This window comes from Ambystoma mexicanum, chromosome 1p (assembly GCF_040938575.1).
Source record: "Ambystoma mexicanum isolate Mex_15411 chromosome 1p, UKY_AmexF1_1, whole genome shotgun sequence".
In the NCBI taxonomy this organism is placed as follows: Eukaryota; Metazoa; Chordata; class Amphibia; order Caudata; family Ambystomatidae; genus Ambystoma; species Ambystoma mexicanum.
The window spans coordinates 1,028,005,298-1,028,033,219 of NC_090921.1; the positions used below are offsets into that span (position 1 = coordinate 1,028,005,298).

The 27,922-nt window shown below is 41.4% G+C and overlaps 11 non-coding genes across 11 annotated transcripts; all 11 read right to left on the bottom strand.

The window, feature by feature from the left end:
- Positions 1-1,693: 1,693 nt before the first annotated feature.
- On the bottom strand, positions 1,694-1,779 carry TRNAY-GUA (transfer RNA tyrosine (anticodon GUA)). Its single transcript is given in 2 exon segments — positions 1,694-1,729; positions 1,743-1,779. It is a non-coding gene; the product is annotated as a tRNA-Tyr (tRNA).
- A 6,353-nt stretch (positions 1,780-8,132) lies between these two features.
- On the bottom strand, positions 8,133-8,218 carry TRNAY-GUA (transfer RNA tyrosine (anticodon GUA)). Its single transcript is given in 2 exon segments — positions 8,133-8,168; positions 8,182-8,218. It is a non-coding gene; the product is annotated as a tRNA-Tyr (tRNA).
- Positions 8,219-10,716: 2,498 nt separating this feature from the next.
- Positions 10,717-10,802, bottom strand: TRNAY-GUA (transfer RNA tyrosine (anticodon GUA)). Its single transcript is given in 2 exon segments — positions 10,717-10,752; positions 10,766-10,802. It is a non-coding gene; the product is annotated as a tRNA-Tyr (tRNA).
- A 2,498-nt stretch (positions 10,803-13,300) lies between these two features.
- On the bottom strand, positions 13,301-13,386 carry TRNAY-GUA (transfer RNA tyrosine (anticodon GUA)). The gene is given in 2 exon segments: positions 13,301-13,336; positions 13,350-13,386. It is a non-coding gene; the product is annotated as a tRNA-Tyr (tRNA).
- A 3,787-nt stretch (positions 13,387-17,173) lies between these two features.
- Positions 17,174-17,259, bottom strand: TRNAY-GUA (transfer RNA tyrosine (anticodon GUA)). Its single transcript is given in 2 exon segments — positions 17,174-17,209; positions 17,223-17,259. It is a non-coding gene; the product is annotated as a tRNA-Tyr (tRNA).
- A 1,852-nt stretch (positions 17,260-19,111) lies between these two features.
- On the bottom strand, positions 19,112-19,197 carry TRNAY-GUA (transfer RNA tyrosine (anticodon GUA)). Its single transcript is given in 2 exon segments — positions 19,112-19,147; positions 19,161-19,197. It is a non-coding gene; the product is annotated as a tRNA-Tyr (tRNA).
- Positions 19,198-19,757: 560 nt separating this feature from the next.
- Positions 19,758-19,843, bottom strand: TRNAY-GUA (transfer RNA tyrosine (anticodon GUA)). Its single transcript is given in 2 exon segments — positions 19,758-19,793; positions 19,807-19,843. It is a non-coding gene; the product is annotated as a tRNA-Tyr (tRNA).
- A 1,850-nt stretch (positions 19,844-21,693) lies between these two features.
- Positions 21,694-21,779, bottom strand: TRNAY-GUA (transfer RNA tyrosine (anticodon GUA)). Its single transcript is given in 2 exon segments — positions 21,694-21,729; positions 21,743-21,779. It is a non-coding gene; the product is annotated as a tRNA-Tyr (tRNA).
- A 2,496-nt stretch (positions 21,780-24,275) lies between these two features.
- Positions 24,276-24,361, bottom strand: TRNAY-GUA (transfer RNA tyrosine (anticodon GUA)). The gene is given in 2 exon segments: positions 24,276-24,311; positions 24,325-24,361. It is a non-coding gene; the product is annotated as a tRNA-Tyr (tRNA).
- Positions 24,362-26,833: 2,472 nt separating this feature from the next.
- Positions 26,834-26,919, bottom strand: TRNAY-GUA (transfer RNA tyrosine (anticodon GUA)). Its single transcript is given in 2 exon segments — positions 26,834-26,869; positions 26,883-26,919. It is a non-coding gene; the product is annotated as a tRNA-Tyr (tRNA).
- Positions 26,920-27,479: 560 nt separating this feature from the next.
- On the bottom strand, positions 27,480-27,565 carry TRNAY-GUA (transfer RNA tyrosine (anticodon GUA)). The gene is given in 2 exon segments: positions 27,480-27,515; positions 27,529-27,565. It is a non-coding gene; the product is annotated as a tRNA-Tyr (tRNA).
- Between the last annotated feature and the right edge of the window lie 357 nt (positions 27,566-27,922).

Here is a 27,922-nt window from a genome sequence, read left to right on the forward strand (position 1 = left end):
AATTAAAAAAATGACCGCCTCCGCAGTCTCCCGCATGTTACTGACCACCATACTAAGGAGGAAAAGTTGAAAGGCGGCGCCTCACAGGCCATCTCCTCAGAGTATTCATCAGTGTTCGGCCTTGACAATATTTTAATATCTTGGATGGTGTATGGTGTTCTCCCATTTCCCTTGAGAAATCAAGATTGTCAAGGGGATTCTGCTGTTTTGTCAGTTCATAGCAAGAGATGGGGATCCAAAACACCTCACAGGAAACCAACGAAGATTGGTGTCGGACAGAAAAATAACGTGGCCACAGCCTCAAAGCAAAAGGCATCTATTTTCAGTGATGAAATATAATATAATTATAAATTGTCTGTTATTTTACTTTCCAAGTATTTTACTTTCCAAGTATTCAATAAAATGTGCATTTGGCAAAAGTCCTTTGAGCCGGATTTGAACCAGTGACCTAAGGATGCCTGTCCGCTCTACCAACTGAGCTATCGAAGGCTTGGCAAATCAACTCTAGCAAACTCAATACGAGCTTCCACTTCAACCGTGGACTTGTAAACATCTCTTGCAATTCGTGCAAAATACTACAAATTTGGCTTGTGAGGTTCCCGAATTGAGTAAAAGCACATCAGTTCCCAATTAAAAAAATTACCCCCTCCGCAGTCTCCCGCATGTTACTGACCACCATACTAAGGGGGAAAAGTTGAAAGGCGGCACCTCACAGGCCATCTCCTCAGAGTATTCAGCCGCGTTGGGCCTTGACAATATTTTAATATCTTGGATGGTGTATAGTGTTCTCTCATTTCCCTTGAGAAATCAAGATTGTCAAGGGGATTCTGCTGTTTTGCCAGTTCATAGCAAGAGATGGGGATCCAAAATACCTCACAGGAAACCAATGAAGATTGGTGTTGAACAGAAATATAACGTGGCCACAGCCTCAAAGCAAAAGGCATCTATTTTCAGTGATGAAATATAATATAATTATAAATTGTCTGTTATTTTATTTTCCAAGTATTTTACTTTCCAAGTATTCAATAAAATTTGCATTTGGCAAAAGTCCTTCAATCCGGATTTCAACCAGCGACCTAAGGATGCCTGTTTTACCCTACAGTCCTCCGCTCTACCAACTGAGCTATCGAAGGCTTGGCAAATCAGTCTCTAGCAAGCTCAATACGAGCTTACACTTCAACCGTCGACTTGTAAACATCTCTTGCAATTCGTGCAAAATACTATAAATTTGGCTTGTGAGGTTCCCGAATTGAGTAAAAGCACATCAGTTCCCAATTAAAAAAATGACCCCCTCCGCAGTCTCCCGCATTTTAATGACCACCATACTAAGGGGGAAAAGTTGAAAGGCGGCGCCTCACAGGCCATTTCCTCAGAGTATTCAGCCGTGTTGGGCCTTGACAATATTTTAATATCTTGGATGGTGTATACTGTTCTCTCATTTCCCTTGAGAAATCAAGATTGTCAAGGGGATTCTGCTGTTTTGCCAGTTCATAGCAAGAGATGGGGATCTGAATCACCTCACAGGAAACCAATGAAGATTGGTGTTGGACAGAAACATAACGTGGCCACAGCCTCAAAGCAAAAGGCATCTATTTTCAGTGATGAAATATAATATAATTATAAATTGTCTGTTATTTTATTTTCCAAGTATTTTACTTTCCAAGTATTCAATAAAATTTGCATTTGGCAAAAGTCCTTCGAGCCGGATTTGAACCAGCGACCTAAGGATGCCTGTTTTACCACTACAGTCCTCCGCTCTACCAACTGAGCTATCGAAGGCTTGGCAAATCATTCTCTAGCAAACTCAATACGAGCTTCCACTTCAACCGTCGACTTGTAAACATCTCTTGCAATTCGTGCAAAATACTACAAATTTGGCTTGTGAGGTTCCCGAATTGAGTAAAAGCACATCAGTTCCCAATTAAAAAAATGACCCCCTCCGCAGTCTCCCGCATGTTAATGACCACCATACTAAGGGGGAAAAGTTGAAAGGCGGCGCCTCACAGGCCATCTCCTCAGAGTATTCAGCCGTGTTGGGCCTTGACAATATTTTAATATCTTGGATGGTGTATAGTGTTCTCTCATTTCCCTTGAGAAATCAAGATTGTCAAGGGGATTCTGCTGTTTTGCCAGTTCATAGCAAGAGATGGGGATCCAAAACACCTGACAGGAAACCAATGAAGATTCGTGTTGGACAGAAAAATAACGTGGCCACAGCCTCAAAGCAAAAGGCATCTATTTTCAGTGATGAAATATAATATAATTATAAATTGTCTGTTATTTTACTTTCCAAGTATTTTACTTTCCAAGTATTCAATAAAATGTGCATTTGGCAAAAGTCCTTTGAGCCGGATTTGAACCAGCGACCTAAGGATGCCTGTTTTACCATTACAGTCCTCCGCTCTACTAACTGAGCTATCAAAGGCTTGGCAAATCATTCTCTAGCAAACTCAATACGAGCTTCCACTTCAACCGTCGACTTGTAAACATCTCTTGCAATTCGTGCAAAATACTACAAATTTGGCTTGTGAGGTTCCCGAATTGAGTAAAAGCACATCAGTTCCCAATTTAAAAAATGACCCCCTCCGCAGTCTCCCGCATGTTACTGACCACCATACTAAGGAGGAAAAGTTGAAAGGCGGCACCTCACAGGCCATCTCCTCAGAGTATTCAGCCGTGTTGGGCCTTGACAATATTTTAATATCTTGGATGGTGTATAGTGTTCTCTCATTTCCCTTGAGAAATCAAGATTGTCAAGGGGATTCTGCTGTTCTGCCAGTTCATAGCAAGAGATGGGGATCCAAAACACCTCACAGGAAACCAATGAAGATTGGTGTTGGACAGAAACATAACGTGGCGACAGCCTCAAAGCAAAAGGCATCTATTTTCAGTGATGAAATATAATATAATTATAAATTGTCTGTTATTTTATTTTCCAAGCATTTTACTTTCCAAGTATTCAATAAAATTTGCATTTGGCAAAAGTCCTTCAATCTGGATTTGAACCAGCGACCTAAGGATGCCTGTTTTACCACTACAGTCCTCCGTTCTACCAACTGAGCTATCGAAGGCTTGGCAAACCGTTCTCTAGCAAGCTCAATTCGAGCTTCCACTTCAACCGTCGACATGCAAACATCTCTTGCAATTCGTACAAAATACTACAAATTTGGCTTGTGAGGTTCCCGAATTGAGAAAAGCACATCAGTTCCCAATTAAAAAAATGACCGCCTCCGCAGTCTCCCGCATGTTACTGACCACCATACTAAGGAGGAAAAGTTGAAAGGCGGCACCTCACAAGCCATCTCCTCAGAGTATTTAGCCGCGTTGGGCCTTGACAATATTTTAATATCTTGGATGGTGTATAGTGTTCTCTCATTTTCCTTGAGAAATCAAGATTGTCAAGGGGATTATGCTGTTTTGCCAGTTCATAGCAAGAGATGGGGATCCAAAACACCTCACAGGAAACCAAAGAAGATTGGTGTTGGACAGAAAAATAATGTGGCCACAGCCTCAAAGCAAAAGGCATCTATTTTCAGTGATGAAATATAATATAATTATAAATTGTCTGTTATGTTATTTTCCAAGTATTTTACTTTCCAAGTATTCAATAAAATTTGCATTTGGCAAAAGTCCTTCGAGCCGGGTTTGAACCAGCGACCTAAGGATGCCTGTTTTACCACTACAGTCCTCCCCTCTACCAACTGAGCTATCGAAGGCTTGGCAAACCGTTCTCTAGCAAGCTCAATTCGAGCTTCCACTTCAACCGTCGACATGCAAACATCTCTTGCAATTCGTACAAAATACTACAAATTTGGCTTGTGAGGTTCCCGAATTGAGAAAAGCACATCAGTTCCCAATTAAAAAAATGACCGCCTCCGCAGTCTCCCGCATGTTACTGACCACCATACTAAGGAGGAAAAGTTGAAAGGCGGCGCCTCACAGGCCATCTCCTCAGAGTATTCATCAGTGTTCGGCCTTGACAATATTTTAATATCTTGGATGGTGTATGGTGTTCTCCCATTTCCCTTGAGAAATCAAGATTGTCAAGGGGATTCTGCTGTTTTGTCAGTTCATAGCAAGAGATGGGGATCCAAAACACCTCACAGGAAACCAACGAAGATTGGTGTCGGACAGAAAAATAACGTGACCACAGCCTCAAAGCAAAAGGCATCTATTTTCAGTGATGAAATATAATATAATTATAAATTGTCTGTTATTTTACTTTCCAAGTATTTTACTTTCCAAGTATTCAATAAAATGTGCATTTGGCAAAAGTCCTTTGAGCCCGATTTGAACCAGCGACCTAAGGATGCCAGTTTTACCATTACAGTCCTCCGCTCTACCAACTGAGCTATCGAAGGCTTGGCAAACCGTTCTCTAGCAAGCTCAATTCGAGCTTCCACTTCAACCGTCGACATGCAAACATCTCTTGCAATTCGTACAAAATACTACAAATTTGGCTTGTGAGGTTCCCGAATTGAGAAAAGCACATCAGTTCCCAATTAAAAAAATGACCGCCTCCGCAGTCTCCCGCATGTTACTGACCACCATACTAAGGAGGAAAAGTTGAAAGGCGGCGCCTCACAGGCCATCTCCTCAGAGTATTCATCAGTGTTCGGCCTTGACAATATTTTAATATCTTGGATGGTGTATGGTGTTCTCCCATTTCCCTTGAGAAATCAAGATTGTCAAGGGGATTCTGCTGTTTTGTCAGTTCATAGCAAGAGATGGGGATCCAAAACACCTCACAGGAAACCAACGAAGATTGGTGTCGGACAGAAAAATAACGTGGCCACAGCCTCAAAGCAAAAGGCATCTATTTTCAGTGATGAAATATAATATAATTATAAATTGTCTGTTATTTTACTTTCCAAGTATTTTACTTTCCAAGTATTCAATAAAATGTGCATTTGGCAAAAGTCCTTTGAGCCGGATTTGAACCAGTGACCTAAGGATGCCTGTCCGCTCTACCAACTGAGCTATAGAAGGCTTGGCAAATCAACTCTAGCAAACTCAATACGAGCTTCCACTTCAACCGTCGACTTGTAAACATCTCTTGCAATTCGTGCAAAATACTACAAATTTGGCTTGTGAGGTTCCCGAATTGAGTAAAAGCACATCAGTTCCCAATTAAAAAAATGACCCCCTCCGCAGTCTCCCGCATGTTACTGACCACCATACTAAGGGGGAAAAGTTGAAAGGCGGCACCTCACAGGCCATCTCCTCAGAGTATTCAGCCGCGTTGGGCCTTGACAATATTTTAATATCTTGGATGGTGTATAGTGTTCTCTCATTTCCCTTGAGAAATCAAGATTGTCAAGGGGATTCTGCTGTTTTGCCAGTTCATAGCAAGAGATGGGGATCCAAAACACCTCACAGGAAACCAATGAAGATTGGTGTTGGACAGAAACATAACGTGGCGACAGCCTCAAAGCAAAAGGCATCTATTTTCAGTGATGAAATATAATATAATTATAAATTGTCTGTTATTTTATTTTCCAAGCATTTTACTTTCCAAGTATTCAATAAAATTTGCATTTAGCAAAAGTCCTTCAATCTGGATTTGAACCAGCGACCTAAGGATGCCTGTTTTACCACTACAGTCCTCTGCTCTACCAACTGAGCTATCGAAGGCTTGGCAAATCAGTCTCTAGCAAGCTCAATACGAGCTTCCACTTCAACCGTCGACATTCAAACATCTCTTGCAATTCGTGCAAAATACTACAAATTTGGCTTGTGAGGTTCCCGAATTGAGTAAAAGCACATCAGTTCACAATTAAAAAAATGACCCCCTCCGCAGTCTCCCGCATGTTACTGACCACCATACTAAGGGGGAAAAGTTGAAAGGCGGCGCCTCACAGGCCATCTCCTCAGAGTATTCAGCCGTGTTGGGCCTTGACAATATTTTAATATCTTGGATGGTGTATAGTGTTCTCTCATTTCCCTTGAGAAATCAAGATTGTCAAGGGGATTCTGCTGTTTTGCCAGTTCATAGCAAGAGATGGGGATCCAAAACACCTGACAGGAAACCAATGAAGATTCGTGTTGGACAGAAAAATAACGTGGCCACAGCCTCAAAGCAAAAGGCATCTATTTTCAGTGATGAAATATAATATAATTATAAATTGTCTGTTATTTTACTTTCCAAGTATTTTACTTTCCAAGTATTCAATAAAATGTGCATTTGGCAAAAGTCGTTCGAGCCGGATTTGAACCAGCGACCTAAGGATGCCTGTTTTACCACTACAGTCCTCCGCTCTACCAACTGAGCTATCAAAGGCTTGGCAAATCATTCTCTAGCAAACTCAATACGAGCTTCCACTTCAACCGTCGACTTGTAAACATCTCTTGCAATTCGTGCAAAATACTACAAATTTGGCTTGTGAGGTTCCCGAATTGAGTAAAAGCACATCAGTTCCCAATTTAAAAAATGACCCCCTCCGCAGTCTCCCGCATGTTACTGACCACCATACTAAGGAGGAAAAGTTGAAAGACGGCGCCTCACAGGCCATCTCCTCAGAGTATTCAGCCGTGTTGGGCCTTGACAATATTTTAATATCTTGGATGGTGTATAGTGTTCTCTCATTTCCCTTGATAAATCAAGATTGTCAAGGGGATTCTGCTGTTCTGCCAGTTCATAGCAAGAGATGGGGATCCAAAACACCTCACATGAAACCAATGAAGATTCGAGTTGGACAGAAACATAACGTGGCCACAGCCTCAAAGCAACAGGCATCTATTTTCAGTGATTAAATATAATATAATTATAAATTGTCTGTTATTTTACTTTCCAAGTATTTTACTTTCCAAGTATTCAATAAAATTTGCATTTGGCAAAAGTCCTTCGAGCGGGATTTGAACCAGCAACCTAAGGATGCCTGTTGTACCACTACAGTGCTCCGCTCTACCAACTGAGCTATCGAAGGCTTGGCAAATCATTCTCTAGCAAACTCAATACGAGCTTCCACTTCAACCGTCGACTTGTAAACATCTCTTGCAATTCGTGCAAAATACTACAAATTTGGCTTGTGAGGTTCCCAAATTGAGTAAAAGCACATCAGTTCCCAATTAAAAAAATGACCCCCTCCGCAGTCTCCCGCATGTTACTGACCACCATACTAAGGGGGAAAAGTTGAAAGGCGGCACCTCACAGGCCATCTCCTCAGAGTATTCAGCCGCGTTGGGCCTTGACAATATTTTAATATCTTGGATGGTGTATAGTGTTCTCTCATTTTCCTTGAGAAATCAAGATTGTCAAGAGGATTCTGCTGTTTTGTCAGTTCATAGCAAGAGATGGGGATCCAAAATACCTCACAGGAAACCAACGAAGATTGGTGTCGGACAGAAAAATAACGTGGCCACAGCCTCAAAGCAAAAGGCATCTATTTTCAGTGATGAAATATAATATAATTATAAATTGTCTGTTATTTTACTTTCCAAGTATTTTACTTTCCAAGTATTCAATAAAATGTGCATTTGGCAAATGTCATTCGAGCCGGATTTGAACCAGCGACCTAAGGATGCCTGTTTTACCACTAAAGTCCTCCGCTCTACCAACTGAGCTATCGAAGGCCTGGCAAATCATTCTCTAGCAAACTCAATACGAGCTTCCACTTCAACCGTCGACTTGTAAACATCTCTTGCAATTCGTGCAAAATACTACAAATTTGGCTTGTGACGTTCCCGAATTGAGTAAAAGCACATCAGTTCCCAATTAAAAAAATGACCCCCTCCGCAGTCTCCCGCATGTTACTGACCACCATACTAAGGGGGAAAAGTTGAAAGGCGGCTCCTCACAGGCCATCTCCTCAGAGTATTCAGCCGTGTTGGGCCTTGACAATATTTTAATATCTTGGATGGTGTATACTGTTCTCTCATTTCCCTTGAGAAATCAAGATTGTCAAGGGGATTCTGCTGTTTTGCCAGTTCATAGCAAGAGATGGGGATCCGAATCACCTCACAGGAAACCAATGAAGATTGGTGTTGGACAGAAACATAACGTGGCCACAGCCTCAAAGCAAAAGGCATCTATTTTCAGTGATGAAATATAATATAATTATAAATTGTCTGTTATTTTATTTTCCAAGTATTTTACTTTCCAAGTATTCAATAAAATTTGCATTTGGCAAAAGTCCTTCGAGCCGGATTTGAACCAGCGACCTAAGGATGCCCGTTTTACCACTACAGTCCTCCGCTCTACCAACTGAGCTATCGAAGGCTTGACAAATCATTCTCTAGCAAACTCAATACGAGCTTCCACTTCAACCGTCGACTTGTAAACATCTCTTGCAATTCGTGCAAAATACTACAAATTTGGCTTGTGACGTTCCCGAATTGAGTAAAAGCACATCAGTTCCCAATTAAAAAAATGACCCCCTCCGCAGTCTCCCGCATGTTAATGACCACCATACTAAGGGGGAAAAGTTGAAAGGCGGCGCCTCACAGGCCATCTCCTCAGAGTATTCAGCCGTGTTGGGCCTTGACAATATTTTAATATCTTGGATGGTGTATAGTGTTCTCTCATTTCCCTTGAGAAATCAAGATTGTCAAGGGGATTCTGCTGTTTTGCCAGTTCATAGCAAGAGATGGGGATCCAAAACACCTGACAGGAAACCAATGAAGATTCGTGTTGGACAGAAAAATAACGTGGCCACAGCCTCAAAGCAAAAGGCATCTATTTTCAGTGATGAAATATAATATAATTATAAATTGTCTGTTATTTTACTTTCCAAGTATTTTACTTTCCAAGTATTCAATAAAATGTGCATTTGGCAAAAGTCCTTTGAGCCGGATTTGAACCAGCGACCTAAGGATGCCTGTTTTACCATTACAGTGCTCCGCTCTACCAACTGAGCTATCGAAGGCTTGGCAAATCATTCTCTAGCAAACTCAATACGAGCTTCCACTTCAACCGTCGACTTGTAAACATCTCTTGCAATTCGTGCAAAATACTACAAATTTGGCTTGTGAGGTTCCCAAATTGAGTAAAAGCACATCAGTTCCCAATTAAAAAAATGACCCCCTCCGCAGTCTCCCGCATGTTACTGACCACCATACTAAGGGGGAAAAGTTGAAAGGCGGCACCTCACAGGCCATCTCCTCAGAGTATTCAGCCGCGTTGGGCCTTGACAATATTTTAATATCTTGGATGGTGTATAGTGTTCTCTCATTTTCCTTGAGAAATCAAGATTGTCAAGAGGATTCTGCTGTTTTGTCAGTTCATAGCAAGAGATGGGGATCCAAAATACCTCACAGGAAACCAACGAAGATTGGTGTCGGACAGAAAAATAACGTGGCCACAGCCTCAAAGCAAAAGGCATCTATTTTCAGTGATGAAATATAATATAATTATAAATTGTCTGTTATTTTACTTTCCAAGTATTTTACTTTCCAAGTATTCAATAAAATGTGCATTTGGCAAATGTCATTCGAGCCGGATTTGAACCAGCGACCTAAGGATGCCTGTTTTACCACTAAAGTCCTCCGCTCTACCAACTGAGCTATCGAAGGCCTGGCAAATCGTTCTCTAGCAAACTCAATACGAGCTTCCACTTCAACCGTCGACTTGTAAACATCTCTTGCAATTCGTGCAAAATACTACAAATTTGGCTTGTGACGTTCCCGAATTGAGTAAAAGCACATCAGTTCCCAATTAAAAAAATGACCCCCTCCGCAGTCTCCCGCATGTTACTGACCACCATACTAAGGGGGAAAAGTTGAAAGGCGGCTCCTCACAGGCCATCTCCTCAGAGTATTCAGCCGTGTTGGGCCTTGACAATATTTTAATATCTTGGATGGTGTATACTGTTCTCTCATTTCCCTTGAGAAATCAAGATTGTCAAGGGGATTCTGCTGTTTTGCCAGTTCATAGCAAGAGATGGGGATCCGAATCACCTCACAGGAAACCAATGAAGATTGGTGTTGGACAGAAACATAACGTGGCCACAGCCTCAAAGCAAAAGGCATCTATTTTCAGTGATGAAATATAATATAATTATAAATTGTCTGTTATTTTATTTTCCAAGTATTTTACTTTCCAAGTATTCAATAAAATTTGCATTTGGCAAAAGTCCTTCGAGCCGGATTTGACCCAGCGACCTAAGGATGCCAGTTTTACCACTACAGTCCTCCGCTCTACCAACTGAGCTATCGAAGGCTTGACAAATCATTCTCTAGCAAACTCAATACGAGCTTCCACTTCAACCGTCGACTTGTAAACATCTCTTGCAATTCGTGCAAAATACTACAAATTTGGCTTGTGACGTTCCCGAATTGAGTAAAAGCACATCAGTTCCCAATTAAAAAAATGACCCCCTCCGCAGTCTCCCGCATGTTACTGACCACCATACTAAGGGGGAAAAGTTGAAAGGCGGCTCCTCACAGGCCATCTCCTCAGAGTATTCAGCCGTGTTGGGCCTTGACAATATTTTAATATCTTGGATGGTGTATAGTGTTCTCTCATTTCCCTTGAGAAATCAAGATTGTCAAGAGGATTCTGCTGTTTTGTCAGTTCATAGCAAGAGATGGGGATCCAAAATACCTCACAGGAAACCAACGAAGATTGGTGTCGGACAGAAAAATAACGTGGCCACAGCCTCAAAGCAAAAGGCATCTATTTTCAGTGATGAAATATAATATAATTATAAATTGTCTGTTATTTTACTTTCCAAGTATTTTACTTTCCAAGTATTCAATAAAATTTGCATTTGGCAAAAGTCCTTCGAGCCGGATTTGAACCAGCGACCTAAGGATGCCCGTTTTACCACTACAGTCCTCCGCTCTACCAACTGAGCTATCGAAGGCTTGACAAATCATTCTCTAGCAAACTCAATACGAGCTTCCACTTCAACCGTCGACTTGTAAACATCTCTTGCAATTCGTGCAAAATACTACAAATTTGGCTTGTGACGTTCCCGAATTGAGTAAAAGCACATCAGTTCCCAATTAAAAAAATGACCCCCTCCGCAGTCTCCCGCATGTTAATGACCACCATACTAAGGGGGAAAAGTTGAAAGGCGGCGCCTCACAGGCCATCTCCTCAGAGTATTCAGCCGTGTTGGGCCTTGACAATATTTTAATATCTTGGATGGTGTATAGTGTTCTCTCATTTCCCTTGAGAAATCAAGATTGTCAAGGGGATTCTGCTGTTTTGCCAGTTCATAGCAAGAGATGGGGATCCAAAACACCTGACAGGAAACCAATGAAGATTCGTGTTGGACAGAAAAATAACGTGGCCACAGCCTCAAAGCAAAAGGCATCTATTTTCAGTGATGAAATATAATATAATTATAAATTGTCTGTTATTTTACTTTCCAAGTATTTTACTTTCCAAGTATTCAATAAAATGTGCATTTGGCAAAAGTCCTTTGAGCCGGATTTGAACCAGCGACCTAAGGATGCCTGTTTTACCATTACAGTGCTCCGCTCTACCAACTGAGCTATCGAAGGCTTGGCAAATCATTCTCTAGCAAACTCAATACGAGCTTCCACTTCAACCGTCGACTTGTAAACATCTCTTGCAATTCGTGCAAAATACTACAAATTTGGCTTGTGAGGTTCCCAAATTGAGTAAAAGCACATCAGTTCCCAATTAAAAAAATGACCCCCTCCGCAGTCTCCCGCATGTTACTGACCACCATACTAAGGGGGAAAAGTTGAAAGGCGGCACCTCACAGGCCATCTCCTCAGAGTATTCAGCCGCGTTGGGCCTTGACAATATTTTAATATCTTGGATGGTGTATAGTGTTCTCTCATTTTCCTTGAGAAATCAAGATTGTCAAGAGGATTCTGCTGTTTTGTCAGTTCATAGCAAGAGATGGGGATCCAAAATACCTCACAGGAAACCAACGAAGATTGGTGTCGGACAGAAAAATAACGTGGCCACAGCCTCAAAGCAAAAGGCATCTATTTTCAGTGATGAAATATAATATAATTATAAATTGTCTGTTATTTTACTTTCCAAGTATTTTACTTTCCAAGTATTCAATAAAATGTGCATTTGGCAAATGTCATTCGAGCCGGATTTGAACCAGCGACCTAAGGATGCCTGTTTTACCACTAAAGTCCTCCGCTCTACCAACTGAGCTATCGAAGGCCTGGCAAATCGTTCTCTAGCAAACTCAATACGAGCTTCCACTTCAACCGTCGACTTGTAAACATCTCTTGCAATTCGTGCAAAATACTACAAATTTGGCTTGTGACGTTCCCGAATTGAGTAAAAGCACATCAGTTCCCAATTAAAAAAATGACCCCCTCCGCAGTCTCCCGCATGTTACTGACCACCATACTAAGGGGGAAAAGTTGAAAGGCGGCTCCTCACAGGCCATCTCCTCAGAGTATTCAGCCGTGTTGGGCCTTGACAATATTTTAATATCTTGGATGGTGTATACTGTTCTCTCATTTCCCTTGAGAAATCAAGATTGTCAAGGGGATTCTGCTGTTTTGCCAGTTCATAGCAAGAGATGGGGATCCGAATCACCTCACAGGAAACCAATGAAGATTGGTGTTGGACAGAAACATAACGTGGCCACAGCCTCAAAGCAAAAGGCATCTATTTTCAGTGATGAAATATAATATAATTATAAATTGTCTGTTATTTTATTTTCCAAGTATTTTACTTTCCAAGTATTCAATAAAATTTGCATTTGGCAAAAGTCCTTCGAGCCGGATTTGAACCAGCGACCTAAGGATGCCAGTTTTACCACTACAGTCCTCCGCTCTACCAACTGAGCTATCCAAGGCTTGACAAATCATTCTCTAGCAAACTCAATACGAGCTTCCACTTCAACCGTCGACTTGTAAACATCTCTTGCAATTCGTGCAAAATACTACAAATTTGGCTTGTGACGTTCCCGAATTGAGTAAAAGCACATCAGTTCCCAATTAAAAAAATGACCCCCTCCGCAGTCTCCCGCATGTTAATGACCACCATACTAAGGGGGAAAAGTTGAAAGGCGGCGCCTCACAGGCCATCTCCTCAGAGTATTCAGCCGTGTTGGGCCTTGACAATATTTTAATATCTTGGATGGTGTATAGTGTTCTCTCATTTCCCTTGAGAAATCAAGATTGTCAAGGGGATTCTGCTGTTTTGCCAGTTCATAGCAAGAGATGGGGATCCAAAACACCTGACAGGAAACCAATGAAGATTCGTGTTGGACAGAAAAATAACGTGGCCACAGCCTCAAAGCAAAAGGCATCTATTTTCAGTGATGAAATATAATATAATTATAAATTGTCTGTTATTTTACTTTCCAAGTATTTTACTTTCCAAGTATTCAATAAAATGTGCATTTGGCAAAAGTCCTTTGAGCCGGATTTGAACCAGCGACCTAAGGATGCCTGTTTTACCATTACAGTCCTCCGCTCTACCAACTGAGCTATCAAAGGCTTGGCAAATCATTCTCTAGCAAACTCAATACGAGCTTCCACTTCAACCGTCGACTTGTAAACATCTCTTGCAATTCGTGCAAAATACTACAAATTTGGCTTGTGAGGTTCCCGAATTGAGTAAAAGCACATCAGTTCCCAATTTAAAAAATGACCCCCTCCGCAGTCTCCCGCATGTTACTGACCACCATACTAAGGAGGAAAAGTTGAAAGGCGGTGCCTCACAGGCCATCTCCTCAGAGTATTCAGCCGTGTTGGGCCTTGACAATATTTTAATATCTTGGATGGTGTATAGTGTTCTCTCATTTCCCTTGAGAAATCAAGATTGTCAAGGGGATTCTGCTGTTCTGCCAGTTCATAGCAAGAGATGGGGATCCAAAACACCTCACAGGAAACCAATGAAGATTGGTGTTGGACAGAAACATAACGTGGCGACAGCCTCAAAGCAAAAGGCATCTATTTTCAGTGATGAAATATAATATAATTATAAATTGTCTGTTATTTTATTTTCCAAGCATTTTACTTTCCAAGTATTCAATAAAATTTGCATTTGGCAAAAGTCCTTCAATCTGGATTTGAACCAGCGACCTAAGGATGCCTGTTTTACCACTACAGTCCTCCGTTCTACCAACTGAGCTATCGAAGGCTTGGCAAACCGTTCTCTAGCAAGCTCAATTCGAGCTTCCACTTCAACCGTCGACATGCAAACATCTCTTGCAATTCGTACAAAATACTACAAATTTGGCTTGTGAGGTTCCCGAATTGAGAAAAGCACATCAGTTCCCAATTAAAAAAATGACCGCCTCCGCAGTCTCCCGCATGTTACTGACCACCATACTAAGGAGGAAAAGTTGAAAGGCGGCACCTCACAGGCCATCTCCTCAGAGTATTTAGCCGCGTTGGGCCTTGACAATATTTTAATATCTTGGATGGTGTATAGTGTTCTCTCATTTTCCTTGAGAAATCAAGATTGTCAAGGGGATTATGCTGTTTTGCCAGTTCATAGCAAGAGATGGGGATCCAAAACACCTCACAGGAAACCAAAGAAGATTGGTGTTGGACAGAAAAATAATGTGGCCACAGCCTCAAAGCAAAAGGCATCTATTTTCAGTGATGAAATATAATATAATTATAAATTGTCTGTTATGTTATTTTCCAAGTATTTTACTTTCCAAGTATTCAATAAAATTTGCATTTGGCAAAAGTCCTTCGAGCCGGGTTTGAACCAGCGACCTAAGGATGCCTGTTTTACCACTACAGTCCTCCCCTCTACCAACTGAGCTATCGAAGGCTTGGCAAACCGTTCTCTAGCAAGCTCAATTCGAGCTTCCACTTCAACCGTCGACATGCAAACATCTCTTGCAATTCGTACAAAATACTACAAATTTGGCTTGTGAGGTTCCCGAATTGAGAAAAGCACATCAGTTCCCAATTAAAAAAATGACCGCCTCCGCAGTCTCCCGCATGTTACTGACCACCATACTAAGGAGGAAAAGTTGAAAGGCGGCGCCTCACAGGCCATCTCCTCAGAGTATTCATCAGTGTTCGGCCTTGACAATATTTTAATATCTTGGATGGTGTATGGTGTTCTCCCATTTCCCTTGAGAAATCAAGATTGTCAAGGGGATTCTGCTGTTTTGTCAGTTCATAGCAAGAGATGGGGATCCAAAACACCTCACAGGAAACCAACGAAGATTGGTGTCGGACAGAAAAATAACGTGACCACAGCCTCAAAGCAAAAGGCATCTATTTTCAGTGATGAAATATAATATAATTATAAATTGTCTGTTATTTTACTTTCCAAGTATTTTACTTTCCAAGTATTCAATAAAATGTGCATTTGGCAAAAGTCCTTTGAGCCGGATTTGAACCAGCGACCTAAGGATGCCAGTTTTACCATTACAGTCCTCCGCTCTACCAACTGAGCTATCGAAGGCTTGGCAAACCGTTCTCTAGCAAGCTCAATTCGAGCTTCCACTTCAACCGTCGACATGCAAACATCTCTTGCAATTCGTACAAAATACTACAAATTTGGCTTGTGAGGTTCCCGAATTGAGAAAAGCACATCAGTTCCCAATTAAAAAAATGACCCCCTCCGCAGTCTCCCGCATGTTACTGACCACCATACTAAGGAGGAAAAGTTGAAAGGCGGCGCCTCACAGGCCATCTCCTCAGAGTATTCAGCCGTGTTGGGCCTTGACAATATTTTAATATCTTGGATGGTGTATAGTGTTCTCTCATTTCCCTTGAGAAATCAAGATTGTCAAGGGGATTCTGCTGTTCTGCCAGTTCATAGCAAGAGATGGGGATCCAAAACACCTCACAGGAAACCAATGAAGATTGGTGTTGGACAGAAACATAACGTGGCGACAGCCTCAAAGCAAAAGGCATCTATTTTCAGTGATGAAATATAATATAATTATAAATTGTCTGTTATTTTATTTTCCAAGCATTTTACTTTCCAAGTATTCAATAAAATTTGCATTTGGCAAAAGTCCTTCAATCTGGATTTGAACCAGCGACCTAAGGATGCCTGTTTTACCACTACAGTCCTCCGTTCTACTAACTGAGCTATCGAAGGCTTGGCAAACCGCTCTCTAGCAAGCTCAATTCGAGCTTCCACTTCAACCGTCGACTTGTAAACATCTCTTGCAATTCGTACAAAATACTACAAATTTGGCTTGTGAGGTTCCCGAATTGAGTAAAAGCACATCAGTTCCCAATTAAAAAAATGACCCCCTCCGCAGTCTCCCGCATGTTACTGACCACCATACTAAGGAGGAAAAGTTGAAAGGCGGCGCCTCACAGGCCATCTCCTCAGAGTATTCAGCCGTGTTGGGCCTTGACAATATTTTAATATCTTGGATGGTGTATAGTGTTCTCTCATTTCCCTTGAGAAATCAAGATTGTCAAGGGGATTCTGCTGTTTTGCCAGTTCATAGCAAGAGATGGGGATCCAAAACACCTCACAGGAAACCAATGAAGATTGGTGTTGGACAGAAACATAACGTGGCGACAGCCTCAAAGCAAAAGGCATCTATTTTCAGTGATGAAATATAATATAATTATAAATTGTCTGTTATTTTATTTTCCAAGCATTTTACTTTCCAAGTATTCAATAAAATTTGCATTTGGCAAAAGTCCTTCAATCTGGATTTGAACCAGCGACCTAAGGATGCCTGTTTTACCACTACAGTCCTCTGCTCTACCAACTGAGCTATCGAAGGCTTGGCAAATCAGTCTCTAGCAAGCTCAATACGAGCTTCCACTTCAACCGTCGACATTCAAACATCTCTTGCAATTCGTGCAAAATACTACAAATTTGGCTTGTGAGGTTCCCGAATTGAGTAAAAGCACATCAGTTCACAATTAAAAAAATGACCCCCTCCGCAGTCTCCCGCATGTTACTGACCACCATACTAAGGGGGAAAAGTTGAAAGGCGGCGCCTCACAGGCCATCTCCTCAGAGTATTCAGCCGTGTTGGGCCTTGACAATATTTTAATATCTTGGATGGTGTATAGTGTTCTCTCATTTCCCTTGAGAAATCAAGATTGTCAAGGGGATTCTGCTGTTTTGCCAGTTCATAGCAAGAGATGGGGATCCGAATCACCTCACAGGAAACCAATGAAGATTGGTGTTGGACAGAAACATAACGTGGCCACAGCCTCAAAGCAAAAGGCATCTATTTTCAGTGATGAAATATAATATAATTATAAATTGTCTGTTATTTTATTTTCCAAGTATTTTACTTTCCAAGTATTCAATAAAATTTGCATTTGGCAAAAGTCCTTCGAGCCGGATTTGAACCAGCGACCTAAGGATGCCTGTTTTACCACTACAGTCCTCCGCTCTACCAACTGAGCTATCGAAGGCTTGGCAAACCATTCTCTAGCAAACTCAATACGAGCTTCCACTTCAACCGTCGACTTGTAAACATCTCTTGCAATTCGTGCAAAATACTACAAATTTGGCTTGTGAGGTTCCCGAATTGAGTAAAAGCACATCAGTTCCCAATTAAAAAAATGACCCCCTCCCCAGTCTCCTGCATGTTAATGACCACCATACTAAGGGGGAAAAGTTGAAAGGCGGCGCCTCACAGGCCATCTCCTCAGAGTATTCAGCCGTGTTGGGCCTTGACAATATTTTAATATCTTGGATGGTGTATAGTGTTCTCTCATTTCCCTTGAGAAATCAAGATTGTCAAGGGGATTCTGCTGTTTTGCCAGTTCATAGCAAGAGATGGGGATCCAAAACACCTGACAGGAAACCAATGAAGATTCGTGTTGGACAGAAAAATAACGTGGCCACAGCCTCAAAGCAAAAGGCATCTATTTTCAGTAATGAAATATAATATAATTATAAATTGTCTGTTATTTTACTTTCCAAGTATTTTACTTTCCAAGTATTCAATAAAATGTGCATTTGGCAAAAGTCCTTTGAGCCAGATTTGAACCACCGACCTAAGGATGCCTGTTTTACCACTACAGTGCTCCGCTCTACCAACTGAGCTATCGAAGGCTTGGCAAATCATTCTCTAGCAAACTCAATACGAGCTTCCACTTCAACTGTCGACTTGTAAACATCTCTTGCAATTCGTGCAAAATACTACAAATTTGGCTTGTGAGGTTCCCAAATTGAGTAAAAGCACATCAGTTCCCAATTAAAAAAATGACCCCCTCCGCAGTCTTCCGCATGTTACTGACCACCATACTAAGGGGGAAAAGTTGAAAGGCGGCACCTCACGGGCCATCTCCTCAGAGTATTCAGCCGCGTTGGGCCTTGACAATATTTTAATATCTTGGATGGTGTATAGTGTTCTCTCATTTTCCTTGAGAAATCAAGATTGTCAAGGGGATTCTGCTGTTTTGTCAGTTCATAGCAAGAGATGGGGATCCAAAATACCTCACAGGAAACCAACGAAGATTGGTGTCGGACAGAAAAATAACGTGGCCACAGCCTCAAAGCAAAAGGCATCTATTTTCAGTGATGAAATATAATATAATTATAAATTGTCTGTTATTTTACTTTCCAAGTATTTTACTTTCCAAGTATTCAATAAAATGTGCATTTGGCAAATGTCCTTCGAGCCGGATTTGAACCAGCGACCTAAGGATGCCTGTTTTACCACTAAAGTCCTCCGCTCTACCAACTGAGCTATCGAAGGCTTGGCAAATCGTTCTCTAGCAAACTCAATACGAGCTTCCACTTCAACCGTCGACTTGTAAACATCTCTTGCAATTCGTGCAAAATACTACAAATTTGGCTTGTGACGTTCCCGAATTGAGTAAAAGCACATCAGTTCCCAATTAAAAAAATGACCCCCTCCGCAGTCTCCCGCATGTTACTGACCACCATACTAAGGGGGAAAAGTTGAAAGGCGGCTCCTCACAGGCCATCTCCTCAGAGTATTCAGCCGTGTTGGGCCTTGACAATATTTTAATATCTTGGATGGTGTATACTGTTCTCTCATTTCCCTTGAGAAATCAAGATTGTCAAGGGGATTCTGCTGTTTTGCCAGTTCATAGCAAGAGATGGGGATCCGAATCACCTCACAGGAAACCAATGAAGATTGGTGTTGGACAGAAACATAACGTGGCCACAGCCTCAAAGCAAAAGGCATCTATTTTCAGTGATGAAATATAATATAATTATAAATTGTCTGTTATTTTATTTTCCAAGTATTTTACTTTCCAAGTATTCAATAAAATTTGCATTTGGCAAAAGTCCTTCGAGCCGGATTTGAACCAGCGACCTAAGGATGCCTGTTTTACCACTACAGTCCTCCGCTCTACCAACTGAGCTATCGAAGGCTTGGCAAATCATTCTCTAGCAAACTCAATACGAGCTTCCACTTCAACCGTCGACTTGTAAACATCTCTTGCAATTCGTGCAAAATACTACAAATTTGGCTTGTGACGTTCCCGAATTGAGTAAAAGCACATCAGTTCCCAATTAAAAAAATGACCCCCTCCGCAGTCTCCCGCATGTTAATGACCACCATACTAAGGGGGAAAAGTTGAAAGGCGGCGCCTCACAGGCCATCTCCTCAGAGTATTCAGCCGTGTTGGGCCTTGACAATATTTTAATATCTTGGATGGTGTATAGTGTTCTCTCATTTCCCTTGAGAAATCAAGATTGTCAAGGGTATTCTGCTGTTTTGCCAGTTCATAGCAAGAGATGGGGATCCAAAACACCTGACAGGAAACCAATGAAGATTCGTGTTGGACAGAAAAATAACGTGGCCACAGCCTCAAAGCAAAAGGCATCTATTTTCAGTGATGAAATATAATATAATTATAAATTGTCTGTTATTTTACTTTCTAAGTATTTTACTTTCCAAGTATTCAATAAAATGTGCATTTGGCAAAAGTCCTTTGAGCCGGATTTGAACCAGCGACCTAAGGATGCCTGTTTTACCATTACAGTCCTCCGCTCTACCAACTGAGCTATCAAAGGCTTGGCAAATCATTCTCTAGCAAACTCAATACGAGCTTCCACTTCAACCGTCGACTTGTAAACATCTCTTGCAATTCGTGCAAAATACTACAAATTTGGCTTGTGAGGTTCCCGAATTGAGTAAAAGCACATCAGTTCCCAATTTAAAAAATGACCCCCTCCGCAGTCTCCCGCATGTTACTGACCACCATACTAAGGAGGAAAAGTTGAAAGGCGGCGCTTCACAGGCCATCTCCTCAGAGTATTCAGCCGTGTTGGGCCTTGACAATATTTTAATATCTTGGATGGTGTATAGTGTTCTCTCATTTCCCTTGAGAAATCAAGATTGTCAAGGGGATTCTGCTGTTCTGCCAGTTCATAGCAAGAGATGGGGATCCAAAACACCTCACATGAAACCAATGAAGATTCGTGTTGGACAGAAACATAACGTGGCCACAGCCTCAAAGCAACAGGCATCTATTTTCAGTGATGAAATATAATATAATTATAAATTGTCTGTTATTTTACTTTCCAAGTATTTTACTTTCCAAGTATTCAATAAAATTTGCATTTGGCAAAAGTCCTTCGAGCAGGATTTGAACCAGCAACCTAAGGATGCCTGTTGAACCACTACAGTGCTCCGCTCTACCAACTGAGCTATCGAAGGCTTGGCAAATCATTCTCTAGCAAACTCAATACGAGCTTCCACTTCAACCGTCGACTTGTAAACATCTCTTGCAATTCGTGCAAAATACTACAAATTTGGCTTGTGAGGTTCCCAAATTGAGTAAAAGCACATCAGTTCCCAATTAAAAAAATGACCCCCTCCGCAGTCTCCCGCATGTTACTGACCACCATACTAAGGGGGAAAAGTTGAAAGGCGGCTCCTCACAGGCCATCTCCTCATGTATTCAGCTGTGTTGGGCCTTGACAATATTTTAATATCTTGGATGGTGTATACTGTTCTCTCATTTCCCTTGAGAAATCAAGATTGTCAAGGGGATTCTGCTGTTTTGCCAGTTCATAGCAAGAGATGGGGATCCAAATCACCTCACAGGAAACCAATGAAGATTGGTGTTGGACAGAAACATAACGTGGCCACAGCCTCAAAGCAAAAGGCATCTATTTTCAGTGATGAAATATAATATAATTATAAATTGTCTGTTATTTTATTTTCCAAGTATTTTACTTTCCAAGTATTCAATAAAATTTGCATTTGGCAAAAGTCCTTCAATCTGGATTTGAACCAGCGACCTAAGGATGCCTGTTTTACCACTACAGTCCTCTGCTCTACCAACTGAGCTATCGAAGGCTTGGCAAATCATTCTCTAGCAAACTCAATACGAGCTTCCACTTCAACCGTCGACTTGTAAACATCTCTTGCAATTCGTGCAAAATACTACAAATTTGGCTTGTGACGTTCCCGAATTGAGTAAAAGCACATCAGTTCCCAATTAAAAAAATGACCCCCTCCGCAGTCTCCCGCATGTTAATGACCACCATACTAAGGGGGAAAAGTTGAAAGGCGGCGCCTCACAGGCCATCTCCTCAGAGTATTCAGCCGTGTTGGGCCTTGACAATATTTTAATATCTTGGATGGTGTATAGTGTTCTCTCATTTCCCTTGAGAAATCAAGATTGTCAAGGGGATTCTGCTGTTTTGCCAGTTCATAGCAAGAGATGGGGATCCAAAACACCTGACAGGAAACCAATGAAGTTCGTGTTGGACAGAAAAATAACGTGGCCACAGCCTCAAAGCAAAAGGCATCTATTTTCAGTGATGAAATATAATATAATTATAAATTGTCTGTTATTTTACTTTCCAAGTATTTTACTTTCCAAGTATTCAATAAAATGTGCATTTGGCGAAAGTCCTTTGAGCTGGATTTGAACCAGCGACCTAAGGATGCCTGTTTTACCATTACAGTCCTCCGCTCTACCAACTGAGCTATCAAAGGCTTGGCAAATCATTCTCTAGCAAACTCAATACGAGCTTCCACTTCAACCGTCGACTTGTAAACATCTCTTGCAATTCGTGCAAAATACTACAAATTTGGCTTGTGAGGTTCCCGAATTGAGAAAAGCACATCAGTTCCCAATTAAAAAAATGACCGCCTCCGCAGTCTCCCGCATGTTACTGACCACCATACTAAGGAGGAAAAGTTGAAAGGCTGCGCCTCACAGGCCATCTCCTCAGAGTATTCATCAGTGTTCGGCCTTGACAATATTTTAATATCTTGGATGGTGTATGGTGTTCTCCCATTTCCCTTGAGAAATCAAGATTGTCAAGGGGATTCTGCTGTTTTGTCAGTTCATAGCAAGAGATGGGGATCCAAAACACCTCACAGGAAACCAACCAAGATTGGTGTCGGACAGAAAAATAACGTGGCCACAGCCTCAAAGCAAAAGGCATCTATTTTCAGTGATGAAATATAATATAATTATAAATTGTCTGTTATTTTACTTTCCAAGTATTTTACTTTCCAAGTATTCAATAAAATGTGCATTTGGCAAAAGTCCTTTGAGCCGCATTTGAACCAGCGACCTAAGGATGCCTGTTTTACCACTACAGTCCTCCGCTCTACCAACTGAGCTATCGAAGGCTTGGCAAATCAGTCTCTAGCAAGCTCAATACGAGCTTACACTTCAACCGTCGACTTGTAAACATCTCTTGCAATTCGTGCAAAATACTACAAATTTGGCTTGTGAGGTTCCCGAATTGAGTAAAAGCACATCAGTTCCCAATTAAAAAAATGACCCCTCCGCAGTCTCCCGCATGTTACTGACCACCATACTAAGGGGGAAAAGTTGAAAGGCGGCGCCTCACAGGCCATCTCCTCAGAGTATTCAGCCGTGTTGGGCCTTGACAATATTTTAATATCTTGGATGGTGTATACTGTTCTCTCATTTCCCTTGAGAAATCAAGATTGTCAAGGGGATTCTGCTGTTTTGCCAGTTCATAGCAAGAGATGGGGATCCGAATCACCTCACAGGAAACCAATGAAGATTGGTGTTGGACAGAAACATAACGTGGCCACACCCTCAAAGCAAAAGGCATCTATTTTCAGTGATGAAATATAATATAATTATAAATTGTCTGTTATTTTATTTTCCAAGTATTTTACTTTCCAAGTATTCAATAAAATTTGCATTTGGCAAAAGTCCTTCGAGCTGGATTTGAACCAGCGACCTAAGGATGCCTGTTTTACCACTACAGTCCTCCGCTCTACTAACTGAGCTATCGAAGGCTTGGCGAATCATTCTCTAGCAAACTCAATACGAGCTTCCACTTCAACCGTCGACTTGTAAACATCTCTTGCAATTCGTGCAAAATACTACAAATTTGGCTTGTGAGGTTCCCGAATTGAGTAAAAGCACATCAGTTCCCAATTAAAAAAATGACCCCCTCCGCAGTCTCCCGCATGTTAATGACCACCATACTAAGGGGGAAAAGTTGAAAGGCGGCGCCTCACAGGCCATCTCCTCAGAGTATTCAGCCGTGTTGGGCCTTGACAATATTTTAATATCTTGGATGGTGTATAGTGTTCTCTCATTTCCCTTGAGAAATCAAGATTGTCAAGGGGATTCTGCTGTTTTGCCAGTTCATAGCAAGAGATGGGGATCCAAAACACCTGACAGGAAACCAATGAAGATTCGTGTTGGACAGAAAAATAACGTGGCCACAGCCTCAAAGCAAAAGGCATCTATTTTCAGTGATGAAATATAATATAATTATAAATTGTCTGTTATTTTATTTTCCAAGCATTTTACTTTCCAAGTATTCAATAAAATTTGCATTTGGCAAAAGTCCTTCAATCTGGATTTGAACCAGCGACCTAAGGATGCCTGTTTTACCACTACAGCCCTCTGCTCTACCAACTGAGCTATCGAAGGCTTGGCAAATCAGTCTCTAGCAAGCTCAATACGAGCTTCCACTTCAACCGTCGACATTCAAACATCTCTTGCAATTCGTGCAAAATACTACAAATTTGGCTTGTGAGGTTCCCGAATTGAGTAAAAGCACATCAGTTCACAATTAAAAAAATGACCCCCTCCGCAGTCTCCCGCATGTTACTGACCACCATACTAAGGGGGAAAAGTTGAAAGGCGGCGCCTCACAGGCCATCTCCTCAGAGTATTCAGCCGTGTTGGGCCTTGACAATATTTTAATATCTTGGATGGTGTATAGTGTTCTCTCATTTCCCTTGAGAAATCAAGATTGTCAAGGGGATTCTGCTGTTTTGCCAGTTCATAGCAAGAGATGGGGATCCGAATCACCTCACAGGAAACCAATGAAGATTGGTGTTGGACAGAAACGTAACGTGGCCACAGCCTCAAAGCAAAAGGCATCTATTTTCAGTGATGAAATATAATATAATTATAAATTGTCTGTTATTTTATTTTCCAAGTATTTTACTTTCCAAGTATTCAATAAAATTTGCATTTGGAAAAAGTCCTTCGAGCCGGATTTGAACCAGCGACCTAAGGATGCCTGTTTTACCACTACAGTCCTCCGCTCTACCAACTGAGCTATCGAAGGCTTGGCAAATCGTTCTCTAGCAAACTCAATACAAGTTTCCACTTCAACCGTCGACTTGTAAACATCTCTTGCAATTCGTGCAAAATACTACAAATTTGGCTTGTGAGGTTCCCGAATTGAGTAAAAGCACATCAGTTCCCAATTAAAAAAATGACCCCCTCCCCAGTCTCCCGCATGTTAATGACCACCATACTAAGGGGGAAAAGTTGAAAGGCGGCGCCTCACAGGCCATCTCCTCAGAGTATTCAGCCGTGTTGGGCCTTGACAATATTTTAATATCTTGGATGGTGTATAGTGTTCTCTCATTTCCCCTGAGAAATCAAGATTGTCAAGGGGATTCTGCTGTTTTGGCAGTTCATAGCAAGAGATGGGGATCCAAAACACCTGACAGGAAACCAATGAAGATTCGTGTTGGACAGAAAAATAACGTGGCCACAGCCTCAAAGCAAAAGGCATCTATTTTCAGTAATGAAATATAATATAATTATAAATTGTCTGTTATTTTACTTTCCAAGTATTTTACTTTCCAAGTATTCAATAAAATGTGCATTTGGCAAAAGTCCTTTGAGCCAGATTTGAACCAGCGACCTAAGGATGCCTGTTTTACCATTACAGTAGTCCGCTCTACCAACTGAGCTATCGAAGGCTTGGCAAATCAACTCTAGCAAACTCAATACGAGCTTCCACTTCAACCGTCGACTTGTAAACATCTCTTGCAATTCGTGCAAAATACTACAAATTTGGCTTGTGAGGTTCCCGAATTGAGTACAAGCACATCAGTTCCCAATTAAAAAAATGACTCCCTCCGCAGTCTCCCGCATGTTACTGACCACCATACTAAGGGGGAAATGTTGAAAGGCGGCGCCTCACAGGCCATCTCCTCAGAGTATTCAGCCGTGTTGGGCCTTGCCAATATTTTAATATCTTGGATGGTGTATAGTGTTCTCTCATTTCCCTTGAGAAATCAAGATTGTCAAGGGGATTCTGCTGTTCTGCCAGTTCATAGCAAGAGATGGGGATCCAAAACACCTCACATGAAACCAATGAAGATTCGTGTTGGACAGAAACATAACGTGGCCACAGCCTCAAAGCAACAGGCATCTATTTTCAGTGATGAAATATAATATAATTATAAATTGTCTGTTATTTTACTTTCCAAGTATTTTACTTTCCAAGTATTCAATAAAATTTGCATTTGGCAAAAGTCCTTCGAGCAGGATTTGAACCAGCAACCTAAGGATGCCTGTTGTACCACTACAGTGCTCCGCTCTACCAACTGAGCTATCGAAGGCTTGGCAAATCATTCTCTAGCAAACTCAATACGAGCTTCTACTTTAACCGTCGACTTGTAAACATCTCTTGCAATTCGTGCAAAATACTACAAATTTGGCTTGTGAGGTTCCCAAATTGAGTAAAAGCACATCAGTTCCCAATTAAAAAAATGACCCCCTCCGCAGTCTCCCGCATGTTACTGACCACCATACTAAGGGGGAAAAGTTGAAAGGCGGCACCTCACAGGCCATCTCCTCAGAGTATTCAGCCGCGTTGGGCCTTGACAATATTTTAATATCTTGGATGGTGTATAGTGTTCTCTCATTTTCCTTGAGAAATCAAGATTGTCAAGGGGATTCTGCTGTTTTGTCAGTTCATAGCAAGAGATGGGGATCCAAAATACCTCACAGGAAACCAACGAAGATTGGTGTCGGACAGAAAAATAACGTGGCCACAGCCTCAAAGCAAAAGGCATCTATTTTCAGTGATGAAATATAATATAATTATAAATTGTCTGTTATTTTACTTTCCAAGTATTTTACTTTCCAAGTATTCAATAAAATGTGCATTTGGCAAATCGACCTAAGGATGCCTGTTTTACCACTAAAGTCCTCCGCTCTACCAACTGAGCTATCGAAGGCTTGGCAAATCGTTCTCTAGCAAACTCAATACGAGCTTCCACTTCAACCGTCGACTTGTAAACATCTCTTGCAATTCGTGCAAAATACTACAAATTTGGCTTGTGACGTTCCCGAATTGAGTAAAAGCACATCAGTTCCCAATTAAAAAAATGACCCCCTCTGCAGTCTCCCGCATGTTACTGACCACCATACTAAGGGGGAAAAGTTGAAAGGCGGCTCCTCACAGGCCATCTCCTCAGAGTATTCAGCCGTGTTGGGCCTTGACAATATTTTAATATCTTGGATGGTGTATACTGTTCTCTCATTTCCCTTGAGAAATCAAGATTGTCAAGGGGATTCTGCTGTTTTGCCAGTTCATAGCAAGAGATGGGGATCCGAATCACCTCACAGGAAACCAATGAAGATTGGTGTTGGACAGAAACATAACGTGGCCACAGCCTCAAAGCAAAAGGCATCTATTTTCAGTGATGAAATATAATATAATTATAAATTGTCTGTTATTTTATTTTCCAAGTATTTTACTTTCCAAGTATTCAATAAAATTTGCATTTGGCAAAAGTCCTTCGAGCCGGATTTGAACCAGCGACCTAAGGATGCCTGTTTTACCACTACAGTCCTCCGCTCTACCAACTGAGCTATCGAAGGCTTGGCAAATCATTCTCTAGCAAACTCAATACGAGCTTCCACTTCAACCGTCGACTTGTAAACATCTCTTGCAATTCGTGCAAAATACTACAAATTTGGCTTGTGAGGTTCCCGAATTGAGTAAAAGCACATCAGTTCCCAATTAAAAAAATGACCCCCTCCGCAGTCTCCCGCATGTTAATGACCACCATACTAAGGGGGAAAAGTTGAAAGGCGGCGTCTCACAGGCCATCTCCTCAGAGTATTCAGCCGTGTTGGGCCTTGACAATATTTTAATATCTTGGATGGTGTATAGTGTTCTCTCATTTCCCTTGAGAAATCAAGATTGTCATGGGGATTCTGCTGTTTTGCCAGTTCATAGCAAGAGATGGGGATCCAAAACACCTGACAGGAAACCAATGAAGATTCGTGTTGGACAGAAAAATAACGTGGCCACAGCCTCAAAGCAAAAGGCATCTATTTTCAGTGATGAAATATAATATAATTATAAATTGTCTGTTATTTTACTTTCCAAGTATTTTACTTTCCAAGTATTCAATAAAATGTGCATTTGGCAAAAGTCCTTTGAGCCGGATTTGAACCAGCGACCTAAGGATGCCTGTTTTACCATTACAGTCCTCCGCTCTACCAACTGAGCTATCAAAGGCTTGGCAAATCATTCTCTAGCAAACTCAATACGAGCTTCCACTTCAACCGTCGACTTGTAAACATCTCTTGCAATTCGTGCAAAATACTACAAATTTGGCTTGTGAGGTTCCCGAATTGAGTAAAAGCACATCAGTTCCCAATTTAAAAAATGACCCGCTCCGCAGTCTCCCGCATGTTACTGACCACCATACTAAGGAGGAAAAGTTGAAAGGCGGCGCCTCACAGGCCATCTCCTCAGAGTATTCAGCCGTGTTGGGCCTTGACAATATTTTAATATCTTGGATGGTGTATAGTGTTCTCTCATTTCCCTTGAGAAATCAAGATTGTCAAGGGGATTCTGCTGTTCTGCCAGTTC